The sequence below is a fragment of the Miscanthus floridulus genome, chromosome 7 (genome assembly GCF_019320115.1).
Source record: "Miscanthus floridulus cultivar M001 chromosome 7, ASM1932011v1, whole genome shotgun sequence".
NCBI classification, from domain to species: domain Eukaryota; kingdom Viridiplantae; phylum Streptophyta; class Magnoliopsida; order Poales; family Poaceae; genus Miscanthus; species Miscanthus floridulus.
Window position 1 is genome coordinate 80,953,056 of NC_089586.1, and position 6,474 is coordinate 80,959,529.

Genomic DNA, 6,474 nt, shown 5'->3' on the forward strand with positions numbered 1-6,474 from the left:
TCTTCTTCCTTGAAGGCGTGGAGATCGAGGACGCCGCGGGAGACGCGGAGCACGACGTCGAGGCGCCCTATTTTTCCCTGCAGGCCGTGGCTGGGGTTCCCATGGCAGGCACCATGCAGATCGCCGTGGCACTCGGCGCCGCGTCCCTCGTCGCCTTACTCGACTCCGGCAGCACGCACAACTTCATCTCGGAGGAGGCGGTGCGGTGCTCCAGTCTACCCCTCTGCCAACGCCCCCGCCTCACAGCCTTGGTCGCAAATGGCGAGCGGGTCACCTGCGCTGGCGTCATCCGCGACGCGCCCCTGCTCATCGTCGGCGAGTCGTTCCCGGCTGACCTCTACGTCATGCCACTGGCCGGGTACGACGTCGTCCTCGGCACCCGGTGGCTCGGCGAGTTGGGGCCCATTGTGTGGGACCTTGGCCGCCGGCGCATGTCCTTCCAACGCCAGGGGCGCCCCGTCTCCTGGACTGGCGTGGCCAACCCCTCTGTGCCGGCCCTGGGCGCAACAACAGAGGCCGGTCCCCTCCTGGAGGTGCTGCTGCTCTCGTTTGGGGGGCTCTTCGTGGACCCCATCGGTCTGCCCCCCAAGCGTGCGCACGACCACCGCATTATTCGCAAGCCCGACGCCCAGCCGGTCGCCGTCCGCCCTTACCGGTACCCCGCGGCGCACAAGGACGAGTTGGAGCGGCAGTGTGCCGCCATGATTGATCAAGGGATCGTCCACCGCAGCGACTCGCCGTTCTCGTCGCCCGTCCTCCTCGTTAAGAAGCCTGATGGTTCGTGGCGCTTCTGCATCGACTACCGGGCGCTGAACGCGCTCACCGTCAAGGATGCTTTCCCGATCCCGGTGGTCGACGAGCTCCATGGCACCAAGTTCTTCACCAAGCTAGACCTCCGGTCCGGGTACCACCAGGTGCGCATGCGCCCGGAGGACGTGCACAAGACGGCGTTCCGCACCCACGACGGCCTGTACGAGTTCCTGGTGATGGCGTTCGGCCTGTGCAACGCCCCGGCGACATTCCAGGCTTTGATGAACGACGTGCTCCGCCCGTTCCTGCGCCGCTTCGTCCTGGTATTTTTTGACGATATTCTGATTTACAGCAAGTCGTGGGCTGATCATCTTCGCCACCTCCGGGCCGTCCTCGACGAACTATGCCGACACCAGCTCTTCGTCAAGCGCACCAAGTGCTCTTTTGGTGCTTCCTCCGCTGCTTACCTCGGCCATGTCATATCCGCGGCGGGTGTGGCCATGGACCCGGCCAAGGTGCAGGCGATCCATGATTGGCCGGCTCCACGTTCGCCCCGGGCTGTGCGCGGTTTCCTCGGCCTCACCGGGTACTACCGCAAGTTCGTCCACAACTTTAGGGCGATCGCTGCTCCACTGATGGCCCTACTCAAGAAGGAGGGTTTCTCCTGGGACGACGCGGCGGCCGCGGCCTTCACAGCGCTCAAGGCCGCCGTCACGTCCGCCCCTGTCCTCTCCATGCCCGACTTCGCCAAGCTGTTCACCGTCGAGTGCGACGTGTCGACGTTCGGCTTCGGCGCGGTCCTGGTCTAGGAGGGCCACCCGGTCGCCTTCTTCAACAGGCCGGTGGCGCCTCGCCACCGCTCGCTAGCCGCCTACGAGCGCGAGCTCATCGGCCTCGTCCAGGCGGTACAGCACTGTCGCCCGTATCTCTGGGGCCGGCGCTTCATCGTCAAGACCGACCACTACAGCCTGAAGTACCTCCTTGATCAGCGCCTCGCCACGATCCCTCAGCACCACTGGGTCGGCAAGCTCCTGGGTTTCGATTTCTCGGTGGAGTACCGGTCGGGCGCCACGAACGTCGTCGCCGACGCCCTCTCCCGTCGCGACAATGACGAAGGGAAGGTGATGGCTATTTCGGCGCCCTGCTTTGACTTCATAGAGCGCCTCCGCCATGCCCAGGCCACTGACCCGGCCCTGGTCGCCATCCATGATGAGGTCCGGGCTGGCACCCGCACCGCTCCGTGGGCGCTGGTGGATGGCATGGTCGCCTTCGATGGCCGCCTATACATTCCCCCGGTGTCGCCGCTGCTGCAGGAGATCTTGGCCGCGGTCCACAACGACGGCCATGAAGGCATCCACCGCACCCTCCACAGGCTCAGGCGGGATTTTCATTTTCCCACCATGCGTCGTTTGGTGCAAGATTTCGTGAAGGCCTGCGTCACCTGTCAGCAGTACAAGTCCGACCACCTCAGGCCGGCCGGTCTGCTGCAGCCACTGCCGGTTCCGTCTGTTGTGTGGGCTGACATCGGCATCGACTTCATCGAGGCGCTGCCCAAGGTGCAAGGCAAGACCGTCATCCTCTCCGTCGTGGATCGCTTCAGCAAGTACTGCCATTTCATCCCCCTGGCGCACCCCTACACCGCCGAGTCCGTCGCTCACGCCTTCTTCGCCGACATCGTTCGCCTCCATGGCGTTCCGCAGTCCATCGTCTCGGACCGCGATCCAGTGTTCACCTCGGCGTTCTGGCAGGAGCTCATGCGGCTCACTGGGACGAAGCTCTACATGTCGTCCGCCTTTCACCCGCAGACGGACGGCCAGACCGAGGCCGCCAACCGGGTCATCGTCATGTACTTGCGCTGCTTCACCGGCGACCGTCCCCGGCAGTGGCTCCGTTGGCTGCCGTGGGCGGAGTACACCTACAACACCGCCTATCAGTCATCGCTCCGTGAAACTCCGTTTCGTGTAGTCTATGGCCGGGACCCCCCGACCATCCGCTCCTATGAGCCCGGCGAGACCCGCGTCGCAGCGGTCGCCCAGGAGATGGAGGAGCGCGCTGCCTTCCTCGACGACATCCGCTATCGCCTGGAACAGGCACAGGCGGTCCAGAAGCGCGTCTACGACCAGCACCACAGGCCGGTGTCCTTCCAGGTCGGCGATTGGGCTCTTCTTCGTCTTCGGCAGCGGGCAGCAGCATCCCTCCCACGCTCGGCAACAGGGAAGCTCAAGCCACGATACGTCGGGCCGTACCAGGTGGCGGAGCTCATCAACGAGGTGGCTATGCGGCTACAGCTTCCTCCCGGTGTTCGTCTTCATGATGTGTTCCACGTCGGCGTCCTCAAGAAGTTTGTCGGTACCCCGCCGGCCGTTCCACCGCTGCTGCCTCCGCTCCTGCACGGTGCTGTGGTGCCTGCACCTGCCCGGGTGACTCGAGCTCGGCTGGCCCGGGGCGTGCACCAGGTGCTCGTTGAATGGCAGGGCGAACCACCGGTTTTGGCTACATGGGAGGATCTGGCCGACCTTCGTGCTCGGTTCCCTTCCTTTCAGCTCGAGGACGAGCTGGACTTCGAAGCGGGGAGAGATGTCATGTGCGGGCGCACATATGCCAGGCGCGGGCGCGCCCGCGACGTGCGACGCGCGGCTGAGCGCGCTGGGCGCGCTGGGCAGGCGCTGCAGGAATTATCCTCTAGTGGCTAAAGATAGAAACTCAGATTAGTTAGTTGTTTGGAAATTCCTAGAATCAAGGAGAGCCTTCTCTATTTCGGTTGGACCATTGGCCATATATACTTGTAATCGCTTGACAATGAAGGCGAGGAGAATTATATCCCTAATCTCTCTCTCTCTGTTAAGCCTGCGGTGGAGGGGAATAACCTCACCGGAGAAGACGGCCGACGGCTACGAACTGCGTAGCCGCGGTCCGGCCGGTCGGGGGTTCGACGCCCTTGACATGGATACTGATAAGCTTAATTTAAACTTGTCGCTGCATCAGTCATAATCCTCCAAGTATTCCAACAATATTTTCTTGCAGCTACTGTCCTAAGAAGTTCCAGAATGCTCAGGCTTTAGGTGGCCACCAAAATCAGCATAAGCTCCAGTGTAATCTTGGGAAGAGGAATCAAGAGGTTGCTCTAGCAAAAAGCCAAGGGAAAGATGAAAATTCAGGGGTGAAAGTGGGAATCTTCACTCTCTGATGAATTTGGCAATAGTGGTGTTCCACGAGGAAAGAAGCATGGTGAAGAGGTTTTACGAGTACTGCAGAGGGCAAGTGCTTCAGCAGTAGTATCTGGTACTATGATCCAAAAAGTTTTTCAACAGGAGGTTGGCAGTGAAGATCTACAAAATGAGATAATGGACTTGTCCCTTAAGTTATAATATGTAGTCCCCTTTCATATTTGCATGCTGTTTCCTTCTTGTTGTGGTTTGAATTTCCGCAGGTTACATATTTATATAACATTGCCTGCAGTGGTTTAATAACTTTCTTGGATCCATGAACATTGAAGTGAGATCACCATGTTTGCTAACCTGCTGCATGAAAGCAGTCCAGAAGTCATCCAAGGTCCAATGTTGGGATACTCTTTCGTATAAAAGGACCCATTTGTCACAGGTGTGATGTAATCCGTAATTAATTGGCACAAATAAATCATACCCTTTTACCATCAGTGATCAGTTTATGGAATATTTTGTGTTCTCATAATGGTTTTAAGGATCAGTAAAGATCACGTTTATGGGAAAATTCTTAGCTTCACTACTTAGCAGATGATGGGTCCCCACGCCACGTGCAGGAACACGGCCTCGCTGCCGACGGAGCGGTAGAACCAGCTCCCGCGGTTTGCGCGGCGGCGCCCCTTGGTCTTGTCGGCGCAGAGGGCGAAGCGGCGTGGGGACGCATCATCTTTGCCCATGCCCATGCGCAGGTCGAAGGAGAGGCCGGCGAGGTCGAAGGCCTCCGGCAGGCCCGCGCAGCACGGGTGGACGTCGTGGTCGAGGCTGGGGCGGTGGTAGAGGAACCCGCGCGCAGCGCCGCCACACGCGTCGCAGAGCCTCCGGCACCGGCCGGGGGCCTTGTCGAGGAACAGGAACTCATTGCCACTGTTTTGGACGGTTTTTTTTTGGGGGTGGGGGGGCGCACGGCCCCACTGCCGTTCTGGTTCTGCCTCTGCCCGCAGCGCAGGCGCGAGCGCGCAACCGATGTCGAGGTCGAGGTCGCACGCCGCGCCGCGCCCGCACTCGTACCTCTCGCTGGCGCCGTGCAACTTGCACCCGTCGCAAAGGAACTTGACGCCGTCGTCGCCGCTGACAAGCTCGAGGCTGTGGTGGTGGATCCGGTGCCGGATTTTCGGCGGTAGGTCGCCATGGTCGACGCTCGACAGTGGGCCCGAGCTTCGTCATGATCGCGCACGGAGGGAGGAGTCGCGGGCGTCGGCGGCGAGAACAGACGATGAGCGAGGAGGCAGTCCGGAATCCGGATGGAGTGGCTGGGGTCGAGGAAGGGGACGTGAGCTGCCGAGTTGGTAGGTACTGTACGTAATGTGTGCACACGTGCGCACGCTGCATATTTTTTTTTAAACGAATTGTGCACGCTGCATATGATTTCCTAGTTTTGTACCGATCACCTCGCGCCCTCGCCGCCGGCCGCCACCCACGACCATGGAGCCAGACACCTCCTGCCAACCCTTGGGGGTGGCCACGGAGGGCAGCCATTTGCGATGCATATATATGGCAGCGCGTGTGGATGGTTTTATCATGTTTCCGTGGTTGTGCGAACGAGCCGATACGATGCGTTGTAAGGGAATCCGCTGACATAGAGCCAGCACAGTACCAGTGAGGGCAGCTCCAAGGCAGGTTAAGGGGTGTTTGGTTGGCCTTCTTAAATTTTAGTCGCTGTCTTATCGGATGTTTGACACATGCATAGAGTATTAAATATAGACTAATTATAAAACTAATTGCATAGTTTGCGACTAATTTGCGAGACGAATCTTTTAAGCCTAATTAGGGCATGATTTGACAATGTTTTGCTACAGTAAATATATGCTAATAATGGATTAATTAGGCTTAAAAAATTCGTCTGACGGATTATATAATTTGTTTTTTTATTAGTATCTAAACACCTATGCAACATCATCCCGACATAACTCCTAAATTTTAGTACCGGATCGAAACAGCTGCGTTAGCCTCAAATAAAAGTGATGTGCCACGTAGATAAAAAAAAGTCTGGGGCTTATACCTTTCCCAACGCAATGTACTGCTCGTCTGTCCTCCTGTTTTCCATGCACAGAAAAAGTATCTGCTGTTTTTGTGGCACGGTGTGCAGGGATTGGACGGGGGTTGGTGCGGATCCTGGGCCTTATTTAGACAGAGGTTATGAATCAGTATTCGGCACTGTAGCATTTTCATTTGTATTTGACAATTATTATTTAATTATGGTCTAACTAGGCTCAAAAGATTCGTCCCGTAATTTATAATCAAACTGTGTAATTAGTTATTTTTTATCTATATTTAATACTTCATGTATGTGTCCAAAGATTTAATGTGATGGAGAGAGAGTGAAAAAACTTGCAATCTAAACAAGGCATTGTTGAAATAAATGTGCGCCAACGCTTCTCTTCACTAGGCCTGGTTTAAATTGTAAGTTTTTTCACTCTCTCTCCACCACATCAAATCTTTGACATATGCATAGAGTATTAAATGTAGATAAAAAATTAACTAATTACACAGTTTAATTGTAAAT

At 57.0% G+C, this 6,474-nt stretch overlaps 1 pseudogene; it reads right to left on the reverse strand.

Annotated features, from left to right (window-relative positions):
• Positions 1-215: 215 nt before the first annotated feature.
• LOC136465726 (uncharacterized) lies at positions 216-1,922 on the reverse strand (annotated as a pseudogene).
• Positions 1,923-6,474: the final 4,552 nt, after the last annotated feature.